Source organism: Callorhinus ursinus, unplaced genomic scaffold (assembly GCF_003265705.2).
Source record: "Callorhinus ursinus isolate GAN/ISIS: 27379988/994484 unplaced genomic scaffold, GSC_fseal_2.0 scaffold5, whole genome shotgun sequence".
NCBI classification, from domain to species: Eukaryota; Metazoa; Chordata; class Mammalia; order Carnivora; family Otariidae; genus Callorhinus; species Callorhinus ursinus.
Genome location: NW_027397067.1, coordinates 32853433 through 32877965, shown reverse-complemented (window position 1 = coordinate 32877965; position 24533 = coordinate 32853433). Strand labels below are relative to the sequence as shown.

General features: G+C 36.4%; 1 pseudogene; it reads right to left on the bottom strand.

Annotated features, from left to right (window-relative positions):
- Positions 1-17336: 17336 nt before the first annotated feature.
- Positions 17337-22701, bottom strand: LOC112822957 (heterogeneous nuclear ribonucleoprotein A1-like; annotated as a pseudogene).
- Positions 22702-24533: the final 1832 nt, after the last annotated feature.

Sequence of the window (24533 nt, the reverse complement as noted above, 5' to 3'; positions counted from 1 at the left end):
GGAGAGAGGACTAAAGGGGAAAGAGGTGGGTGGAGGTTGCAACAGACACTCCTATTCTGAGGCAGATGGGAGCATGGTGTGTTCCAGGAACAGAAAGAAGGCTAATGAACCAGGAGAAGTAAGCAGAGAATAGATTTTGACTTTTGGAGCATTTACAGATTTAGGTCTTTATCTTTAAAATAATGTAAATCCTTAGTAGGACCTTAAGCTCTTGATGAGGGTGGGATGAGGGAATTAGATGAACTTTACAAAAACATCAGTTTGGCTACAGCTAGGAAGGGAACAAGAATGAGTGCGAAAAAAGGCTGTAGGGGCTACTGTAGTTGTCTAGGAAAGAGATTATGATGGTTTGGAAGACTGGAATTATAAAAGATTTAAGATATACTTAGAAAGTAAAACTAAATGTGAAAGGAGTTACTGGAAGTTTGTATAAAGGGGTATCAAGGTAAGGGCTGTAGGAAGTATTTCTTCAAAATATTTAATTGAGCAGCTACAGTACATAGATGAATAACTAATGTGAAGGAGACCAGATTAGGGTCAGAGAGAATACGTAAGTCCGGACTTTTGGTGAGAATAGAGACGGCACAGATGGAGACTCTAAGGAGGGTAGGAAGAGGAGAAGGAACTTGGAAACAACAAAAATCTTCCATTTGCATCTACTTCTCCATGTCAAATGCTTCCCAGGACCTCCCCCAAATCCTCTTTTTTAGGTTGGGGACACGTATGCCAGTGAGGGCAGGAGGAGAGGGAGAGACAGAATCTTAAGCAGGCTCCATGCACAGTGCAGAGCTGGATGCAGGGCTAAGGTTCATCCTTCGCATTTCTCCATAAAAGACCACTCTTTGAAGGGGCGCCTGGGTGGCTCAGTCGGTTGAGCATCTGCCTTCGGCTCAGGTCGGGATCCCAGGGTCCTGGGATCGAGCCCCGCATCGGGCTCCTTGCTCGGCGGGGAGTCTGCTTCTCCTTCTCCCTCTGCCTGCCTCTCTGCCTACTTGTGCTCTCTCTCTCTCTCTCTGTCAAATAAAATCTTTTTTTTTTTTTAAAAAAAGAACATTCCTTGAACCACTCTTAGGAAATCTCTGTACACGAAGTGGTGTATAGTCAATTCAACATCATTTTCGTGACTAACCATTATTCATCATTGTGTGCTTTTCTATTTAATATTAACATCCAAAATCTGAAATAAAAAATGATGGAAAATTCCGAATGATTTTTTTTTAAGATTTTATTTTTAAGTTAACTTTATGCCCAACACAGGGCTCAAACTCATAACCTTGAGGTCAAGAGTGGCATGCTCTGCCAAATGAGCCAGCCAAGTGCCCCTCCAAATGATTGACTTATAATTTATCACAATTATTCAATCAATTAATCAATCACGAATCATATTTAATTTCATACCTTGTGCAAAATATTACATCAGAAAGCACAACATTGGAGACAAAAAAGAGTCAGACTTACTCCTTTCCTCAAGAAACCTTCAATGTAATCAAGTAAATGAAACACATTCATATGTGCACCCAAGAATGTGTCCATTTATTTTTCAGCTATTTTTTTAAACATTACTCTTGTCAGGGAACTGTGATAATCCTTCACATATGACACGTCAGATCCTCTCAAGGTAGATAATTTCATCCTCATCTAACAAAGGAGGAAATTAAAGCTCACAATTGTGATGATAGAAAGTATTTTCAGTATTAAGAAATTAATTCCTTCCTAGAATAACATGTTTATAATAACAAATGGCATTTTGAATCAGAGGTAGTAAGCCTAAGTACAGAAAACCTAAGAACAATGAGAACCATTCAACGGTGTAACCACTGTGGAAAACAGTATGGAGGTTCCTCAAAAAATTCAAACTAGAACTACCATACAATCCACTAATTCCACTATGGGATATTTACACAAAGGAAAAAAAACCCCACTAATTTGAAAAGATATATACGTGTTTATTGCAACATTATTTACAATAGCCAAGACTGGAAATAGCTCAGGAGTCCATCCATAAATGAATGGGTAAAGTAGAAGTGATACACACACACACACACACAGACACACACATCCATACAATGGGATATTAGTGAGCCATAAAAAGGAATGAAATTTTGCCATTTGCTATAACATGGATGGACCTAGAAGGTATTACGCTAAGTGAAATAAGTCAGTCAGAGAAAAACAAATATCATATGATTTCACTCATATGTGGAATTAAAGAAACAAAGCAAATGAATAAACAACAACAAAAAAGAGACAATCAAAAATCAGACTCTTAAATACAGAGAAACAAACTGGTGGTTGCTAGGGGGAGCATGGGTATGGGGATGGTGAAATAGATGCAGGAGATTAAGAGTACACTTACCTTGATGAGCAATGAGAAATGTATAGAATTGTTCAATCATATTTCATACCTGAAACTAATGTATACTATATTAATTATACTTAAAAAATCAATAGCACATAAGACTTATTGACAAAAATAAAAAAGGAGTTAGAAATGTAAAAAAAAACACTGAAAGTTTATATGAAAAAATAATTCTAAATAATCAATAGTCAAGTCAGAATCAGTGTTAGAGTTTAGAAAGTACTTAGCACTGGTCATAATAAAAATTATTCAAAGCAAAACTCATGACATGCATTGAAAGTGGAACATAAATGTTCTCATTAGAAAAGATCAAATAAATTATGACCTGAGCATCTAATTTATACAGACATAAAAAAGAACACTAAAACAAATAAAAATAAAGTACAAAAAGAAAAATAATAAATATTTAAAAAATTGTTTTGATGCAAAAGAATCAAGAAAGTTATATTTGTTTGTTTTAAATATCAATATCGTTAACTTCTGGCAAGACTGGTAAGATTAAAAGAATATACCTAGGGACGCCTGGGTAGCTCAGTTGGTTGTGTCTGCCTTCAGCTCAGGTCATGATCCCAGGCTCCCTGGTCAGCAGGGAACCTGCTTCTCCCTCTCCCTCTGCTGCTCCCCAACTTGTGTTCTGTCTCTCTGTCAAATAAATAAATAAAACCTTAAAAAAAGTATATACCTAAAAACATATTAGAGGTAAAACCAAGATTAAGAGATGCAGCAGGGATTTGCAAATTATGAGTGATTATGAATAACTTGATGACCATAATTTTTCCTTATTTTAATTCCAGTGTGGTTAACATACAGTGCTGTATTAGTTTCAGGTGTGCAATATAGTGATTCAACAGTTCCATATATGACTCAGTGCTCATCATGATAAACGTAGTTTTAATCCCCTTCTCCTATTTCACCCATCCCTCTATGCACCTCCCCTCTGGTAGCCACCAATTTGTTCTCTATAATTAAGTCTGTTTGGGTTTCTCTCTCTCTCTCTCTCTCTCTCCCCCCCTTTTTTTTTCTTTTGTTCATTTGTTTTGTCTCTTGATTTCTACAAACAGTGCAATCATATGGTATTTGTCTTTCTCTGACTGGCTTATTTCACTTAGTGTTATACTTTCTAGTTCCATCTATGTTGCTGCAAATGGCAAGATTTCACTTTTCTTTATGGCTGAATAATATATATATATATATATATATATATATATATATATATGCACCACATCTTCTTTATCCATTAATCTAGCAATGGGCACTTAGGCTGCTTCCGTAGTTTGACTATTGCAAGTAATGTTGCGATAAACATAGGGGTGCATATATCCTTTTCAATTCGTGTTTTTATATTCTTTGGGTAAATGCCCAGTAATGTGATTACTGGATCATAGAGTAGTTCTATTTTTAATTGTTTAAGGAAACTCCATACTCTCTTCCACAGTGGCTACACCAGCTTGCATTCCCAACAACAGTGAACAAGGGTTCCTCTTTCTCCATATTCTTAACAATACTTGTTTCTTGAGTTTTTGGTTTTAGCTATTCTGACAGGTGTGGGGTGATATTATGATGGTAATAATTTTCAAAACATAAATTATGTGGACAAATTTTTGGAAAAAGTGTAACTTACTAAAATTGATTCAAGAATAGAAATTCAACTAGAAACCTAAAATTTCTTATCTAAAATTTTTGGGAAAATTATTTGTTTTGAAATTAAGAGTTTTCAGATCTTAGAACGTGATATGGTATATATATTTTATTTTATATAACATTGCCAGTAGGTAAACACAAAATATTTTGATTGCATGATTTCAGCTACAGAAGTTTTGACCTCATGATTACTAAAGAAATTGAATGAATATTCAAAAAATTACCCATAAGGAAAATGCTAGGGACAATTTAAACATATACTTAAAAAAAAAGATAATTGCTGTCTTGCACATATTTATGAGAAAAAAACAAAACAGAACCTCTTTTCAACTGTTTTTTTTATGGCACAGGTTTATCTTGCTGCAAAAATAGAAAATAACCTTAAGAAAATTAAATATTACATTGTAATCTCTTTTGTGTACATGAAGAGAACATCTTAAAGAAAATATTAGCAAACCAAGTCTAGTGACTTAACAGCACAACTAAATTGATTTATTCTACAAATGAAAATCTAGTTCAACATTAGAAAATATACTAATATAATTTATTGAATTTATAGATTAAAGGTAAAAGTATGATCATCCCGACAGGTGCATAAAATAATCATTCATGAATTAAAACAAAAATATACTTAGCAACATGGGAATAGAACTTCTTTATTGTGATAAAATTTGGAGAAAAAATTAACATTTAATAGTAAAATGTCAAAGCATTTCTCTTTTAAATAAAGAATAAGACAAGGATACTCACCGTCCTGATTTCTATTCAATATTGTCTAAAGGGATTAACCAGGAAAAGGAAAGGAAAAGACCTACTGTTTTGAAAAAGAAATAGACCTGAGCATTTGCAGATATATGATTTATAACACAGACTCCCCAAAGAATCTATGGAATTAATGAGAGATTAGTACAGTTGCTAGATATAAGATGAATTCTATGGCCTTCCTCTACATCAGAAAATAAAAGAAACTTCTATTTAAAAAATATATTATCTGAGTACAACCAAAATATATACTGTACTATATTTGTACAAAATATTTGTACTGTACAAAAATTTGTACAGTACTATATACTGTACAAAAATATAATGTACTAAAAATAAATCTCACAAGATATATAAAAGTTTTTTCTCAGAAAATTATAACACTTTATTGAAAGACATTAAGAACCTTAATAAATTGCATTATATGCAAGGATGGGAAGATCCAGGAACATAGACATATAAATTCTCCAGCAAACAATATAAAAATTCAATGCAATTCCAATTAAAATTTTCACAGATTATTCTCATGGAACTTGACAAGCTGATTTTATATAGATATGAAAAATAAAAGAGCAAGGGTAGACAAAACAGTTTTGAAAGACATTTTGATACTTCACCTAGCAGATATTGAGATTTGATAGAAATGTCAAGAAATGAAAGCAGTGTGATATTGTCACAGGGAAGAAAATAGTAAAGATGCAAATCCAAATACATATGGCCATTTATTTATGAGAGGGACTGAAAATGAAAGAGTTAGATTTTAATAATTGAAGAGAAGAAAAAGCATATCGTAGGGGCCAAGAGTAGGCTGCCTCAAGATGGGCCACTTTGGCATATAGATTATTTTGAGTTAAAAGTAATCAAAACTTAGCAGATGCGAGAAAAGCTCTCTGACTCCCCCTCAACTGCCTAAATTTACTTTGGAAAGAGAGCCTATATCAGGAAGAGAACTATTAAGAGAGACTTCCTCTATCTAAGAAACTTATCTGCATAATAAGGCAAACTTTGCTTTAGAAAACATCTTTCACCTTTTTACAAATGGTCTTCTCTCCTTTGTATCCTCAGACCCTACCCTTCTCCTTAGCTCATTTAAGCTTCCTGTTGCCTTATTGTCTTTGGAGTTTCGTGTCTGTTTATATTTCCTGTATATATGCCTACTGAATTTGATTTTCTCCTATTAATCTGTTTTGTATTAATTTGATTCCAAGTCTAGCAAAAGGACCGTAGGACAGAGGAAAGTCTTCTTCCCCAAAAATATGAACAAATGATATATATATATATATATATATATATAGTGCTAAGTGTAATGAAGCAAAATAAGTTAATACAGGGTTAAAGAGTTACAAGAAGAAGGTACAAGATAGATAGGGTTTCCAGGGAATGCTACTCTGAGCAGTTAACTGAAACCGAGAATGAATTATGTAAATTATTTCCAGAAACATCAAGTGTTTTTGACAAGTTCAAGACACAGTAGGAAAACAGAGACAGAATGAGAGAGAAAGTAGTAGATGATAAGTTGGAGGCAGATGTTGGGTGGGGAAAGGGTGTAAGTCATATAAGGTCTTGAAGGTTCTAGAAAGAATTTTGGACTTACTCTGAGAGAGAAGGAAATCTATTGATGGGTTTGAAGGAGATCTGACTTTGATTTTTTTTAAAAACTATTTTAATTTTTAAAAATATTTTTAAATTGTGGTAAAATGCATATAACATAAAATTTACCCTCTTAACCATTTTTAAGTCAGTTCAGTAGTGTTAAGTATATTCACATTGTGGTTCAACCAATCTTTAGAACTTTTTCATCTTGTAAAGATGCAAGTCTGGCCCCATTAAACAATTCGCTACTTCCCACTCCAGCTCCTGGCAGCCACCATCTCCTTTCTGTTTCTCTGAGTTTGACTACTTAAGATAACCTCATATAAGTGGAATCATATATTATTTGTCTTTTTGTGACTGGCTTATTTTGTTTAGTGTGTCCTCAGGGTTTATCCATGTTGTAGCATGTGTTAGAATTTCTTTCCTTTATAAGGCTGAATAATATTCCACTTTATTTATCACATTTTATAAATCTCTTCATTTGTTGACAGGCATTTGCACAATAAGCTTCCACCTATTGGCTATTGTGAATAATGCTGCTTTGAACATGGGTGTACACGTATCTCTGAGACTCTTTCAATTATTTTGGATATATATCCAGAAATGAAATTGTTGGATCTGATCTGATTTATTTTAAAGGCATCATTTTGGTTGCTGTATGTCAGGAACACAAGGTGAAAGCAAGAGACCAGTAAGGAGGACTTATCCCCAAATCCAAGAGAGTGATGATGTTGTCTTGGGCTAGAACGGTAATGGTGCAAATGGTGGTAAGAGGGTCAAAAATCTGGTAGAGTCAGTCATATTAGAAAAGGGATCTGAGAGAAAGGGAAGAATTCCTGATCACTCTATGAGGTTTGACTTGAGCAATTATAGGAAAGGAGGCAGGAAGCAGGGGAATATTGGGGAGGGAGTTGCTTTGGAGTGTGGGGATGATCAAGAGAGTGGTTTGATATTGAAACTGCATATTGAGTAGTGAATTTTACATTTTTCTGTAATCAAGGGTAAAGCTAAAGACTGAAGATACGCATCTGGGAACTGTCATCAGTGTGTCTGGTATTTTAACCCAGGAGACTAGGTGACGTCTGCTAGTGAGTATAGGCAGAGAAAAGAAGATGTTCATAGACTGAGCCCTGGGGCTAGCTGACCGAAGTGGAGACCAGGAGAATAATCTGGCCTGAGAATGGGAGTGGAAAGGGCAGTGAGGGAGGAGAGAAGTAAGGTGAGTGGTATGTCTTCAAAGTCCAATGAAGAAAACCATTTTATTAAAGAGAGAGCGATGAAACCTTTCAAAAGCTGCTGATATCAAGGGTAGTTAACAAAAGAAAAAGTAAAAATGACCTTTAAACACATAAAAATAAGTTAATTGTACACAATGGAAAGGGATGTGATTTTAAACTGCACTGAAAAGCCACTTGTTATCTATAGGGTTGGTAAGCATCCAAAGTTTTGACCACATTCCCCAATGAAGTTGTGAGGAAACAAGTACTCATATCCAGTCAGTGGGAATGAAAAATGGTTAAACCCCTATGCCGAGAAATTGAACACTAATTAGAAAAATAATTTATGCATTTATCCTTGACCCACTCATATCAAGGAATCTACTCTATTTTGCTCTGGAAAAAATATACAAAATGTATAACTGCTGACTAATTTTCAGTGCCATTAAAACAACAACAACAACCCAGCACTATAACCAACAAAAAACCCAGGAGTAAGCTAATCTGCCTAAAAGAGACATTAAAAAAAACAAAACAGAACAGAACACTAAATGCCAAGTTTAGTGTGTTGACCTTGTCTGGATCCTCCTTAGAATAAAGTAAGGATGCAAACACATTTTCTTTTTTTTTTTAAGATTTATTTATTTATTTGAGAAAGCGAGAATAAGAGAGAGTACATGAGAGGGGGGAGGGTCAGAGGGAGAAGCAGGCTCCTTGCTGAGCAGGGAGCCTGATGTGGGACTCGATCCCGAGGCTCTGGGATCATGACCTGAGCCGAAGGCAGGCGCTTAACCATCTGAGCCACCCAGGCACCCGAAGCAAACACATTTTCTAGTTAATAGAGGAAATTTGGTTATGGACTGGATTTTATTTTATTTAATTGTTAATTTCATTAATATTCCTTCTGTTAGATGTGATAATGTATTTCTGAGTTTTTGCAGGAAAATGTTTATAGTTTTAGAACCATATTGAAGTAGATAGTGATGAAATACCATAATATTGGAAATTTGCTTTAGCATAGTTCATCTTTATGAGTTTTACATACTTAAGCAAATGAAAAAAGGAAATGTGATAAAATCTTGATAATGTATTTGAACGATAGGTAAGGGGCATAGTTTGAATATGTAAGGACTTAGCATTATGTCTTCCAGATTTATCCATGTTTATCGTGTTTGGCAGGATTTCCTTCTTTTTAAAGGCTAAATAATATTCCATTGTATGTATTTACTTCATTTTCTTTGTTGATTTATCCATCAATGGACATTTTAGTTGTTTCCATATCTTGGCTATTGTGAATAATATTGCAATGAACACAAATAACTCTTCAAGATTCTGCTTTCACTTCCTTTGGATATGTACTAGGAAGTGGGATTGCTGGATCATATGGTAGTTCTATCTTTAATTTTTTGAAGAAACTCTATACTTTTCTCCATAGCAGCTGCACCATTTTACATTTTCTCCAATAGTGTACAAGTAACAGAAGGACAAATACTGCATGATTCCAATTATATGAGGCATCCAAAATAGTCAGACTCATAGAAAGGGGAGAAGGAAAAGGGGAGCGCCATTTAACTGCATGAAGTTTCAGTTATGCAAGATAAATTCTAGAGATCTAATGTACAACATTTTGCCTATAGTGAGCAATATTGTATTGACTGTTGGAATTGGCACTTCAATGGTCACCTTCACAAGAGCTGTGTCAGTGGCCAGGCGAGGGGTAAAATACTGGTTTGTGTAGGTACAGAAGAAAGGAATTATCAAAAGAGACTGAGGATGAGTTTCTGGAAGAATAACGTAGACGGGACCAAAGGAGTGGACAATGACATGTGAAATCAAATTCTGTTTTTTAAAAAATTTTGAATTGAGTTGTTTCAATATGTTTTGATGAAATCAGATTATGCTCTCCCCATGAGAAAACATCATTAGAAGTTCTTTTGAAAACACGTAATCAGGATGAAAGGGTTAGAGAAGTTGAAAAGGACAACCTTTTGTGTTTTATCTCAATGGGAATGGTTTTGCCAGAGAGAGCAAAATACCTGAATCCCATTGGTAAAATACTCTCATCCCTGGACACATGGGTATACCAATGTCTCTACCCTTAGTCTTCTGTAGTTCTCTGTAGGTTACTAGTATCATTCTGTTTGATACATTCTTTCTTTATATGAATACACTGAATTTTGTCAAGGAATGTCTTGACCTTGGAGTATTGTTTTGTAAGGAGACTTTACATAACTCCTCCCTGGACCGTTATGAGTTAATCTCAACTTTAACTCTCCAACAGTGATACTAGTTTCTTTAAAAATAATGGCACAATTGTGACACTAGTTCCTTTAAAAATAATGGCACACTAGTGACTTGTTACTATTTTCTTGTTATTTATTTTTTTAAATAGGCTTCTTACCCAACATGGGGCGTGAACTCACAACCTGAGATCAAGAGTCACACACTCTACCAACTGAAACACCCAGGTACCCCAGTAACTTATACTTCTTAAAGAAGTCCTTATTGTATCCCTTGTATATGAATAACAAATGAAATTTGGTAACAAACTTTACTAAGTTACTCCTAAAAATGTAAATGAGCAGGAATTCAAAGTCATCGGACTAATAATCTTTATTAAGTTGTGGAATATAAATAATACTTAAACTTGTATTAAATATTAAAATATTAAATGTTTTTTTCATCATGCTATCTTGTCAAGAAAATGTTAACAAGAATAGGTTTAGTAGTTTTAAGTTTCTTCTTTTGCTGGTTAAAAGATTCAGCTTAAATTTCGTTTTCCTCCCCCAAATTCGTAAGTTAAATAAAAATGTTTAAATATGGAATGAAAAATCAGTAAAGGTGTAATGAATTTACAGAGATGGAACAATGTAGAGAAAGATTAAAAAAAAAATCTGAGTCAGGGAAATACCTATTCCTGAATGTATTTAACTTGTTTGTTTTAATTTTATCTCCTCCCTCATCATCATTCTAAAAATAAAGTTGCTGCTGGTGTCTGGGTGGCTCAGTTAAGCATGGGACTCTTGGTTTTGGCTCAGGTCGTGATCTCAGGTTCTTGAGTTTGAGCCCCATGTGGGGGCTCTGTGCTCAGTGTGGAGTCTAGTTAGGGTTCTCTCTCCATCTGCCCCTACCTACCCACCCTCCTCTAAAATAAATAACCTTTAAAAAAATAAAAATAGAGTTTTTTTCTTATGCTTGTTCTTGTAATGCCTTTCATATTAAAAGGTAGTTTTGCAATTACTTTATTTTAAACAACCGAATACTACTTAGGTAAGACACGCTCTTCTAGAATGACCTCAATCAAAACCCATGTTCATTTTGAATGAAACCATCAGTTATAATTAAAAAAAAGTCAAAGAAATTTAACAAGTTTGAATTATTTTTCTCCTAAAGTGTGAATATCTCCATTGCAAAATAGGTGCATAATATTTTAATTAAGTTCTTTAAAGAACACTTGATAGAACTGTTTTGGGATTTATTATTATATAATAAGTGGTTTATATTTTGAGATCACATATTCACACTCCTAAGACAAATTTTTCAAAAAAAATGGTCTTAATGTTATACACATAGGATCAAATCTCCAGGGGCAGTATCAGTCCTAACTTGAAAAGGTGCTATTTTTCACAACACAGATAGAAGTGAAGATGATGTATCCTTAAAAATGTGTTAGATGACTCTAAAAATTTCCCTTATTTTTGACAAAGCCCGTGACATTAAAGATGCATTTGCAAAGATTGACTACAATTTTTAATGAAATGTAATAGTAGGAAAAAAAGAAATATTTTAAAATGAATATATTTTAATATAATTTTAATAATAATGATGAACACTTATGCAAACTTTAACATTTGATTTGTCCCCTGATGACCGGCACCTCTCAAAGTCTTCATCATCTCAGGAATTGCCACCTTCATTTTTGTACTTGCTCAGGTCCTGGACCTCGGGGTAGTCTTGAATTTTCTCCTTTCATACCCTACATCTATCACAAAACCCCACTGACTGCACATTCAGGAGAGCTGTGGAATCCTACCATTTCTCCTCATCACTTTTGTGCTTATGTTGTCCAAGTGTCCACCAAATCTTGCCCAGATTACTGCAGCAGACTCTCATCTGGTCTCCCTGCTTTTACTTGTACTCTTCCCCTAATAATCTAATGTAATGTAGCAGCCAAAGTGATCCTTTTATGTATTTTTTTTAAGATTTATTTATTTATTTTAGAGGGTAGGGGGAAGGGGCAGAGGAAGAGAAAGAGGGAGAAAGAGAATCTCAGCCAGACTCCCTGCTGATTGTGGAGCCCGACACAGGACTCAATCTCATGACCCTGAGATCATGACCTGAGCTGAAACCAAGAGTTGGACACCTAACAGACTGCACCACCCATGCGCCCCACTAACGTGGTCCTTTTAAAACAGAAGTCAGATCATGTTAATTCTCTGCTCAGAATAACTCTATGAACTATTTCTCTCAGGGAAAAACAAAACTGTTAGAAATGGTCTGCAAAACCCTTTTGTTCTGGCTCACCTCTAAGCCATCTGTCCATTGCCTGATACACTTGTCCTCACTTTCAAAGATGCAGCCAGGAGACCTCCTTACTTTTTCTCAATATAGCAAACACAATTCCACCTATGGACTTTGCACTTGCTGTTTCCTCTGTCAAGAATGTTCTTTCTGGGGTGCCTGGGTGGCTCAGTTGATTAAGCGCCTGCCTTTGGCTCAGGTCATGATCCCAGGGTCCTGGGATCGAGCCCTCATCAGGCTCCCTGCTCGGCAGAGAGTCTTCTTCTCCTTCTCCCTCTGCTGCTCCCCCTGCTTGTACTCTCTCTCTCTGTCAAATAAATAAATAAAATCTTAAAAAAATGTTCTTTCTCAGAAACCCAATTTATTCTCTCCCTCATCAATTATATCTCTGATCAAATGTCTTGTTATTAGAACCTTCTCTGGTCATCTTTTTTTTTTAAGATTTTATTTATTCATTTGACAGAGAGAGGCACAGTGAAAGAGGGAACACAAGCAGGGGGAGTGGGAGAGGGAGAAGCAGGCTCCCCGCCGAGCGGGGAGCCCGATGTGAGGTTCGATCCCAGGACCCTGGGATCATGACCCTGAGCCGAAGGCAGACACTTAATGACCAAGCCACTGAGGCGCCCCCCCTTCTCTGGTCATCTTATAGGAAAATAGTATATTGTACATTTCCTGTCTGAGGCCTGAAATTATCCAATGATCCAAGTAGCCCTCATTCCTTTTAGTGGGAGATGGTATATAGAGAGTCAGAGTTTGGACAAAGGGTTGCCATTCCTAATAGACTGATCATTGTTTCTATAATTTTCCAATAAATAGCACTGGAAAATATGTATGTGTATCTATCTATCTATCTATCTATCTATCTATCTATCTATCTATCATCTATCATCTGTTATCTCTCTATATAAATATAGACATGCATGGAGAAGATATAGATATATATTTTAAAAATAAAATATCTGATTTTTACATGAAATTTCTACTCATATTCAGTATAACTTAACCTTTCCTTTTTATATGTGTATCTCCTCTCCCCCACTTTGAGCATCCTGAATACAAGGATACTAGGGATGACAAAATTAGAATTGTTGATTTTATCCTACATTACACACACAGCATCTTTAGAATAATAACACGAACATTAGCACCAATTTAGTTTAAAAAAGAGTTTTTTGCAAATGCTCTACCCATTCTGCCCTATTTATTCACCGTTGTAGTATACCTAGTGTCAGAACGGGCAGCCAGCACATTCTATACTCTCTTTTTTATGTCCTCCATTGATTTTGATTCTGTAAGTAAATCGCTAATCTCTTATCTTTACTACCAGTCCTATGTCAAGGTCTTTGCAGTCATTTTGGTTGTCTGAAGGTCATTATTTAGTAAATTTTGAGTTAAGACTCATCAGAAAAACATTACTTGAAACCTTGCATGCTGATGACCAATTTTCTGCAAACTGTATACTTGACAGTAATCTTGACTACATATAAAATCTTTATCATTTCTTTTGATTTATAAAATGTTTCTATTTTTTAAAAAAAATCTTCTATTTCCCTTAAGATACTGCCTAGTTATTTGCTTTTCTCATTCTTTATTTCAGACACAATTGCTTTTTTTAATTTCTAATTCTTCCCTGATTCTATCACCCCATTTCTTAGTTACACTGTTCTTTCATATTTTTATTTTATTTTATTTTGTTTTTCTAAAGATTTACTTATTTATTTCAGAGAGAGAGAGAGAGAGGATGCAAGTGGGGGCAGGAGGGGCAGAGAGAGAAGAGAGAACCTCAAGCAGACTCCCCAGTGAAAGCAAGTCCCATACAGGGCTCGATCCCATGACCCTGAGATCATGACCTGACTGTAAACCAAGAGTGGGATGCTCAACCAAATGAACCATCCAAGCGCCTCATTTTTTAAAAAAAAAAATATTTATTTGTTTATTTGAGAGGGAGAGAGAGCTTTCATATTTTAAATGACTTTTCCTTTGTCTTTTTATCTATTTTGATGTACTGATGGTTTGTGGCCATTTCTTCCAACCTGCCTTCGTTGTCTTTATGGATGTTATTTATTTTGTCTCTTAGTCTGTCTTTCTGTCTTAAAATAATTTTGGATGCGAGTCACTTTTATTGTATTTGTGTTTATGAAATTGATTTCCTTAAAGTTTAAGATAGCATTTCTAACTTGCTTCTAAATTTCTCTCATCTGTTGTTTGTATGAAGAGTTGAAGAATATAACCATTTATGTCATGAGAATTCCTAATTGATTCTCTCCTTCGATTTATTCTGTCTCCTTTTTCTTTTGCCTCTCTTGTTTCCATTTTGAGTTTTAGTCATAGACATTTCTCTTGAGCATAGATTATTGTCATAGAAAAAAGGTTAGACTAGTTCCCAGAGTTCATAGGATATAGAATGCTCTCCATCTTTGGGCCTTATCATAGACGCCCCGTCTCACTCAGTCATACACCATCCTAGTTTTGCTGCTATTCTCAAAGTGATTTGTTGAGCTTTCATGTAAGGCCTTGTTGGTTATTGGTAGTTCTCAAGTTTTACTAGATGCCCCTTTCCTTGCTTCTCCTATTGTCATGCAAATATCAGGTATCGGGGTCCATCTGACCCCCATGCCTTCTTGCATTCTGGTAATCATATGGGTACATTGTCAATTTTTTTCCCTGTAGATATTGTCCATGTCTTTTTGTTTGACTCTCCTAGTTGCTCTTTATGTTTGCTCTCTTTCCAGAATTCTCCTCTGACTTTAATTAACTGAATTGATGTTCCCTGATATCAAAATTATGAGGAGAAAGAAAAGAACTAAAAATCTAGAAAAAATACGTTTTGTTCAAAAGTTGTGTAATTGAAAAAAAAGTTGTGTAATTATGGATGTCTGTGAGCATCTTATTTATATACTGATTGATGTTATTTAATCATAAAACATCACCGACCAAAAGATTAGAATAAATTTTCTCCCATATATGGAAAGTAAAGTTAAAAATCTAAGGATATCCACCACTGTTCAACTACTGGCCTATTTTTGTTCTTGTATTTGCATCGGGGGTTGAGGAAGGACTTGTGAAGTTTGACAGAATAATGGAATGCTTGGATAGTGTCTTTAGGTCTTCCCTCTTAGCTGTGAGAAATACACTTTGTGTTCTGAGCTTCCATACTTTTTATTTTATTTTATTTATTTTATTTTAGCTTCCATACCTCAAGTTTTACAAAGGCATGCCCCCAGATGAAGGGGGTGGAACACTTTGTTGTGTGATGTTTCAGGTCTGACCATAAGCAATTAGAAAACTTAACCTGGCAGGCTTCATGGAGGAGAGCCGCCCTCCCCACACCAGACAATTTTTTTTTCCCCACTTCGCCTCAGTATTCAGTTATTTTCCACTCTTAGGCCTCCCCCTTCTCTCCACTTCTGGTCCTTGAGTCCTCAAAATGTCTTGGGCCCCCTTGTCAGTGAAAGGATCCTTGCATATGTGTTGATCCATCTAACACGGTTCCATAGGGAAGAATGGAACCATGTGGAAGCCTGCACTGCTTCCGGGGAGCCTCCTGCTTAGACTATTGGCGGTACATAACTCAAGGCCTGGCTGTTACTTCGTTTTGACATATCTTCTTGATGGACCACTCTGACACCTGGCAATTTGGCCCTCTCCCGCTCAGTTCAGCTCTTGATGGTGGTGAAGGGGTTCAGGACAGGTCCCCCAGAATATGCCACTTTGGCATGTGGATCATTTTGAGCCGAAGGCATTTGAGACCCTGTGGGATCAAGAGAAAATTTGTCTCTCCCTTAACCACACAGAAGAATCTAAATTGGGGGTCTTTGCCAGAATAAAGGCTATTATCTGTATCATAGGGCAAACACTTAATTACCAAACATCCGTTCTTCTTTTCGCCCTATGAAATGCACTCCTTTCCCCTGAAATCCCAGACCCCTCCTCCCTTCTTATTTCAGAATGGCATATATATCTCATTTTGCCTGAATGTCTTTGGAATTTCCACGTCGGTGTGGATTCCCCATAGGTACACCTATTGAATTTGGCTTTCTCCTATTAATCTGTCTCGTGTCAATTTGCTTCTTAGTTCAGCTGGAAGGAACTTTGAGGGGCAGAAATTCTTGCTTCTAGTCAGGGGGTAAATTTTTCTAATCCTGGGTATCTGTTTTAAGAAGGCTACTTGCCTGCATATGTCTGACATTCCTAGGAATAATCTGAATTTGCCTTACTTTTCTTTCTTCTTTGGTTTAAAATTCAAGTGAGGAAAAGAGGAGTGTTATACATTGACCTTCTCAAAACCCTAACATCTGCTGCACTGGGCTGAAATCTTGAGGAATAAACAAGAGTGAAATTTAGAAAACGAAATGATAACTTGAGTATTAAGGTTTTGTTGGGCTGGGCATGTAGGGTCAAGATTCTGACAGTTTGCAGCAGCTCATATTGTGCTGGATTTTACTGTGGTATAATAACTAGCTTTTAACTGGTAAGGCCTGGGCCAACACTTTTTGGGGTTTGGTCCCCTGTGATTTTTGACTTCTCTGTATCATTTCAGCTTATGGAAGCTTTAACCCCACTCAAGGGGTTGTTTTCATCTTGCTTGCGTTGACCGTAAGCAAGAACGTCCAGGCCTCAGCAAAATCACGGTGTGCTGGGAGTTGACGAAGGCCATGCAGGAACAGGTTGGAAATATAGCAATGCCTGTATTCCCACCACTTGAGAAAAAGCAGTGGCAGAATAAAATGGTACTGAGAGCCTGGGATATACAAAAGGTGAGGAAAATAAAGGTTTTAATCTAAAGATAGGAGTCACATAACCTGTTATCAGCTTTGTCAATAATAAATTGGCTTATTTTTTCTTCATCTGTTTACCTTTTCTCTCTCTCTTTTTTTTTAAGTTAAAAATTCCTTAATTTTTTAATTCCTGGCACCACTACCACAATTTACAGGGCAATAAACCCCATGTAAAGACAAAGACAAAGGTACAGCAGATGAAAGGCCTCGTGAATGTACATGTCACTGCCTGCACAGCGCGGTAACCAATAGCGGCACTTTCTGCAAACTGTGGCTGCGACAGTCCGGAACAAGAAGGGGTTCCAGTACCTTTCCTGACTACAGATCATTGTTCCTTCTGTGGCAGATTTTTACAGTTCCCCTAACGCATTTGGGAAGACTGTCTCAAAGTAACCTGCAGCTTTCCTGACCACTCCTCTCTCTCTCTCCCGTTAAGAACTGTAGCCCTTTTCTTCCGAAAAATTGTTAGAACCTTTTGCTGCCATATCCACCTCTTCACCACCAGATCCATAACCACCACTGTAGGGACTGCCCGAGCTTCTTCTACCAAAATTGCCCCCCTTCATGGGTCCAAAATTTGATTGCTGTTGTCCACTGTAATTTCCACAATTATTATATTTCCTGCCACCACCATAGTTACCATCTCCAAAATTTCCTCCTTCATTGTGACCATCATATCCTCCACCACCACCTCCATATCCGCCTCCTTGGTTTCCATATCCTGGTCCACCACCACCATAGCCTCCTCTACTGCTATAACCAGGACCACCACCGTAGTTGCCACCATTACCTTCAAATCCCTTATATCCACCATCACCTCCTCCCTAACTACCTCTGCTGCCACCATCTCACCACCATAGCTTCCTCTTCCACCGAAGCTTCCACCACCTCCAAAGTCTCCTTCATGGCCCACAGAGTTGCCAGATCCACCTCCACGGCCTCTTTGTGATCCAACCAACGCATTTCTTGTTCAGAAAGGGCCTTTTTTCACTTCGCAGTTATGCCCATTAATATTGTAGTATTTCCGAACAACAGTTTTATCGACTGTATCATGATCATTAAAAATTACAAAAGCAAATCCTCTCTTTTTTCCACTATGCCTGGCTTCCATAACTTCTATGGTTTCAATCTTGCCATGCTTTTCAAAGTAGTCTCTCAAATTAAATTCTTCTGTGTCTTCTTTAATACCACCAATCAAAATTTTCACTGTTAGATGGGCATCAGGCTTTATAGAACCCTCTCTAGAAACAGCTCTTTGGTTCCACTACATGTCCATCAACCTTGTGTGGTCGGGTGCCCACATTGCTGCAACCACCTCTTCAACACAAGGATAAGTCATAAAACCAAAACCCCTGGAATGTTTTGTTTGGGGGTTATCTCATCACCACACAATCTATAAGTGTGCCCCATTTTTCAGAATGTTCTCTTATACTATCATCTGTAGTTTCAAAGCTCAAACCACCAATTAGCAGTTTTCTCAACTGCTGTGGTTCCTTTGGATTGTGGTGTTCCTGCCCCCCGGTAGGGTTCTTAAATGTAAGAACTGTACTGACATTTATCTGAATAAAACTTATGTGTAAATTAACTGCATAGGAAGGAAGCCCATCAGAATTAAAAGTAGCCAAATAGAGCTGAAATTGAATATGACCAAATCACACATACCAAAAGACAAAATGAACAAAATGCCAAGAAGGGCATTTAAAGAAAGGCTCAAACTAAGAAAAGGCATAGTGCTTCATTCATTATGTAGTAGTCACAGACATTAAAGGTGAATAAATAAATATAGTACAATTTAATGGAGAGCATCACAATGGTACCTTGCCATTAGAATGCCCTACTCCTTTTTTTTTTTCAGTGTTGAAACCTGGCCTGCTTTACTTGGTGAATTTCACAGGATTTTGTTAAATGATGTTGCAGGTATCCTTAAATTTCTATAATACAACAGAAAATCTGGTTGACATCCATCTTATTAGGCAACATAATAAAAGTTAAATGAAAAGATTGAAATAAGTAGAACAGTATTTGTTATTATCTGGCGCTGTTGATATTATAAAGTAACACAACACATTACTATAGAAAGAAAAAAAAGGTAAGATTTTTCTTAAGTAGAGAGTACCTATGTTTCCTAACCAAGTCTATAACATGATTTCAGTAGTTTAGGCTGAATTCCTTTAAGACTGACTTTTCAATTTTATTGAAATACAAAATTACATAATTTTATTTATATATATGATTATATATAAATTATATAATTTCTGTGTAAATTCTTCTCTGAGCTTTTAGTGATACTGAGATATACAGTGTTTATGATGATTTTTAATACTTTAAGACATTAAAAACCATGCTAGATTGGGGCGCCTGGGTGGCTCAGTCGTTAAGCGTCTACCTTTGGCCCAGGTCATGATCCCAGGGTCCTGGGATCGAGCCCCACATCGGGCTCCCGGCTCAGTGGAGAGTCTGCTTCTCCCTCTCCACTCCCCCTGCTTGTGTTCCCTCTCTCGCTGTGTCTCTTTCTGTCAAATAAATAAATAAATAAATAAATAAATAAATAAAAATCTTAAAAAAATGCTAGATTAAAATTATGAAATCTGAATGAAGGGGGTGAAATCGGAGGGGGAGACGAACCATGAGAGACGATGGACTCTGAAAAACAAACTGAGGGTTCTAGAGGGGAGCGGGGTGGGGGGATGGGTTAGCCTGGTGATGGGTATTAAGGAGGGCGCGTACTGCATGGAGCACTGGGTGTTATACGCAAACAATGAATCATGGAACACTACATCCAAAACTAATGATGTATTGTATGGTGATTAACATAACAATAAAAAATTTAAAAAATAAATAAAATTATGAAATATGGTGTGGAAACAGGGATGATTTTCTTGTTTTTACAGCAGTCAAAATTTGTCAATACCTTTTGGAATTCAGTTTCTGGTACTGCAGCATTTTTTATTAAAGTCCAATAATTATTTGGATTATTTGATTTATTATAATATACTTAGAGGTAACTCATTATCTCTGCCTCTCCCTTCTCTCCACCTATCTTGTATAACCTACAGTGTTTCTGTGTTGATTGCTGGGAGGCCAATTCAACCAGTCAAGTAATTCATACACTTGGAATCATTCTTCAGGTTTTCTTTCCCTTACCTGCTATATTCAATTGGCCAAGCTGTTTTATAGATATTTCCCATTAAATATTTCTTATTTTTCTCACATTTTTCTACAGCCATTATCTATAATTACATCATTATATATTATCTAGATTACAGAAAGGAATTACCATTATTCTCACTGCTTTGTCTGCCTCCTGTATTCACCCTAATCTATCCACCTCCCTCACTGTTGGCAGAACGATCTTTCTAAAATATAAAGGATCATATTAATCGTCTAACTGAAGCCACTGGTAGGTCCTCTTTGCTAATAATATGAAGTTACACTTATTAGCTTAGCATAAAACACTCTCCAAAATCTAGTATTTATCTACCATTCCGGTCCCATTCATCCTTTTCTTTCTCCCTCATATCCTGTTCTTCAGGTATAGAGAGCCATGTTTAGGTCCCAGAAAATACACTCATGCCTTTGTTCATGTTATGTTAGAGTGGACTTCTTTTCTTCCTCTGATTGACCTCAATTCCATTTGTCCTTTAAGATCTATATTAACTTTTTTCTCTTCTTTGAAGACTTGCCCTGTCATCCTAACCAATGTCAGATGGTTTATAGTATTTGTCATACCCACTTAGCTTGATTTTTTTGAATTCCATGTCTCCTGAGTTCTACTGGCTTATGGTTTATTTATATCTCTTGTCTTGCCGTATTATCTCCAAATTCTTCTATCTCTGCTTTGGTCTTTTGGTTTATAAACTTATTTTTTGTATAAGTTTCTATTTTCATGACTATATTATGGGCTTAGTTTTTATTTACTGTGTGAAGAGATTTTTCTGGCTGATGTTTTTTATGTGCCATCTGCCTTTCCTGTTTTCTTTTTCCTTCTGTCATTGGGACATCTTACATTCCCTTTGGTTTCTTTGGGATTATTTACCTTTCTGTGAGATGAGTTCTTCTTGGACGGAGATGCTTATATTGAGAAGGGGATAAAGTTTAATTTCTGGCTGGTGAGAATTGTCTGTGACACATATTGTGTGTGTGTGTGTGTGTGTGCACGTGTTTGTTTGAGTGTGTGTGTGTAAGAGAGAGAGAGAGAAAGGGATAGAGAGAGGGAAATATCTTTTAGGCTTCACTCCTCCCCATGCAACAGAGCTTGGAGGCCATAGGGTAGTTTTCACCATGCCTCACTTACAGACTTTTCTCTGAAAATCTAGCTTGTCCGTCAAGTGATTTTCATTGTTCTAAACAAGGAGTTATTTGGCATTAGGTGTATGCCACTTTCCTCCGAGCAAGTTGCTTTACTGCATTGTCTGATGTCAACAGCAATGGGCATCCTCTCTTAATGTCTTGTGACATTTCTTTTTGACCTTGATTGCTATTGTAGTCCAGGAATGTAGATATCTCTTAATTTCATAGAAGATGGTATTTGGGTTTTTCATCCTTGCTCTTCCAATCAGTTTTAAGTTATTTCTGAGAAGGGAAGTGGGTGATGCCATCTTTCTCTGTAATATTAAAATAAAAGTGAATTCACTGTACTAAAAATATTAATTTCGAATGTATTTCATTTTACAGACTGAGCATCTTGAGGATAGGAAACTTTATATAATATGATATAATTTATACACATATATATTTTTTCAGCCTCATTGCACAGTCTAAATCTTGCTACCTTGCAGAGTTTAATGCACACTAACTGATGAATTAGTTTAGACAAGTCAAAAGGATGGTGGCAGCACTACAAATTAAAGCCATTATAGCCAGAGGAAAAACCCTACAGCACAGATACCAATTACAAAGTGTATGGCATCCATCCCCGGAAATCGGAGGGGGAGATGAACCATGAGAGACTATGGACTCTGAGAAACAAACCGAGGGTTCTAGAGGGGAGGGGGGTGGGGCATGGGTTAGCCTGGTGGTGGGTATTAAAGAGGGCACGTTCTGCATGGAGCACTGGGTGTTATACAAAAACAATGAATCATGGAACACTACATCAAAAACTAATGATGTGATGTACGGTGATTAACATAACATAATAAAATAAAATTAAGAGAAAATAAATACCTTTCTAAAAAAAATTTTAGTGAATATTAAAAAAAAAAAAAACCCAAAGTGTACCGCATCTGGAGGGCGCCTGGGGGCGGTCAGTTAAGCTTCTGAGTCTTGGTTTCTGCTCAGGTCATGATCTCAAGATCAAGCCCTGCAGTGTGGCTCCCAGACTCTGCTTGAGATTCTCCCTCCCTCTCCCTCTGCCCCTCCTGCTCGTGCTCTCTCTCTCTCTCTCTCTCTCTCTCTAAAATAAATAAATAAATCTTAAAAAAAATGCGTATGGCATCTGGGAACCAGTTTATTTTGTGGGATTTACTTAACTATAATTTTGTATTTTTTCATTTTCTCAACTTTAAGAATAACTATTTTTTTTAGGTTTGAAGATTTTTAAAGACGTTAAGTCATTCAACCTTAGAACCACGGTTCCCTTTCCCAGGCAGACTTCCTTAAATATCCACTTTTTTTTTTTTTAAGCTTTCATTTTTTTTATTTGCAGAAAGAGACACGGTGAGAGAGGGAACACAAGCAGGGGGAGTGGGAGAGGGAGAAGCAGGCTTCCCGCCGAGGAGGGAGCCCGACCCCAGGACCCTGGGATCATGACCTGAGCTGAAGGCAGACGCTTAAAGACGGAGCCGCCTAGGCGCCCCTTAAATAGCTACTTTCAAAAGCTTACTTGCCCCATGTTGTCTCTGTCCTTCTCTGAACTTTTAGAGAAAACATATTTTTTTTCCTCTGTGATATTGAGATACACAAAAGTCTTCCATTGTCCGGAGTTTTAGCAACCCCTGGATGAACTGATAAATTATATTTTTAGGCTCAAAGTGTCTGTAACACATGTGTTTTTTCTGTGGGGTGTTTTGATAGTATCATGGGCAGTATCGAATGATGATTAAGAGCCTGGGCTCTGAAATCAGACAGTCTTGGTTTTAAATTCAGACTCCCCCCCATTCTATTGACCTTATGCATGGTTTTAACCACTCTGTCTTAGTTTCTTTATTTATGAAAGGAGAAAAATAATACATACCTATTTCATAGGGTTATCTATATTCTTCTTGCATATAAATATTAAACACCAAGGGTAAAATATGCTTCCCTAATTCATGCTACCTGAAACTTATTTACTATTAGCACTTTAGCAATCTTTCATTTGGGAGTGACTTTTAAACTCAGGATTTAGCTAATTATAGATAATCTAATCAAGGCTGCCGAGATTTAGTTCTAATAATGATACTTTACTTTTTCTCTGCAAATTCTTCAGGGGCTCTGCTCATTCAGACATTCTGTCAGCCACCCTCAGTACTAAAGCTTCTGGACAATGCCAGTCTCACATCGAGTCATTGTTCCACAGTATAAAACAGTTGTGTTTTCTTTTTTCTTTTTTTTTTTAAAGATTTTACTTATTTATTTGACAGAAGAAACACAGTGAGAGAGGGAACACAAGCAGGGGGAATGGGAGAGGGAGAAGCAGGTTTCCCGCGGAGCAGGGAGCCGAATGTGGGGCTCTATCCCAGGACCCTGGGATCATGACCTGAGCTGAAGGCAGACGCTTAACGACTGAGCCACCCAGGCACCTTTTTTTTTGTTGTTGTTGAACAAGGTAGATGGAAAAGATGGGATTAGTGAATTTATAATTAAAGACATATTTCTGTTTTCATGATCAGATATCCCTTTCAAAGTTTTAGGTGTAAATTTTAAATCTTATAAAAAAATGAGCAAACCAAGTTCAGTATTATGGTATACTAAGAAGTATATTACAGTGTTGTTCGTAAGGAATAAGTGGCTATATATTATAAATAAACATATTTTATAAATTTTAGAAATATATTTAACATAAATGTTAACAGTATTAAATATATAAACATTTTCTTTTTAAAATTTTTTTAAAAATTTTATTTATTTATTTGAGAGAGAGAGAGTGCAAGCAGGGGTGGGGAGGGGCAGAGGGAGAGGGAGAAGCAGACTCTGCTGAGCAGGGAGCCCAACGCAGGGCTCAATCCCAGGACCCTGAGATTATAACCTGAGCTGAAGGCAGACACTTAACTGACTGAGCCATCCAGGAGCCCTTACGCATATTTTCTATTAATATCATTTATTTATGCTCTTTAAATGATACTATTTCACCAAATTTAGATCTAAACATATAATGTACAAAAGTGGCATAACAATTTTCCCAGTTTAAAAAAAAAGTCACAACTTATATTTTTTAAATGTTTAGTTGAAGTATAACATACATACAGGAAAGGACATATATCATAACTCTACAGCTTGATGAATATTTACAAACTATATATTCCCATGTAACTAGCATTTAGACTAAGAAAGAACATTGCTAACACACCAGAAATCCCCATTGTATCTCTTTCCAGTCAATGACCCTATTCAAGAGTTACTATATACTAACTTCTAAACACATAAATTAGTTATAACCCCTTTTGAACTTTATTTTTTATTTTTATTTTTTTAAGATTTTTATTTATTTGACAGAGAAAGAGAGAGAACACACAAGCAGGGAAA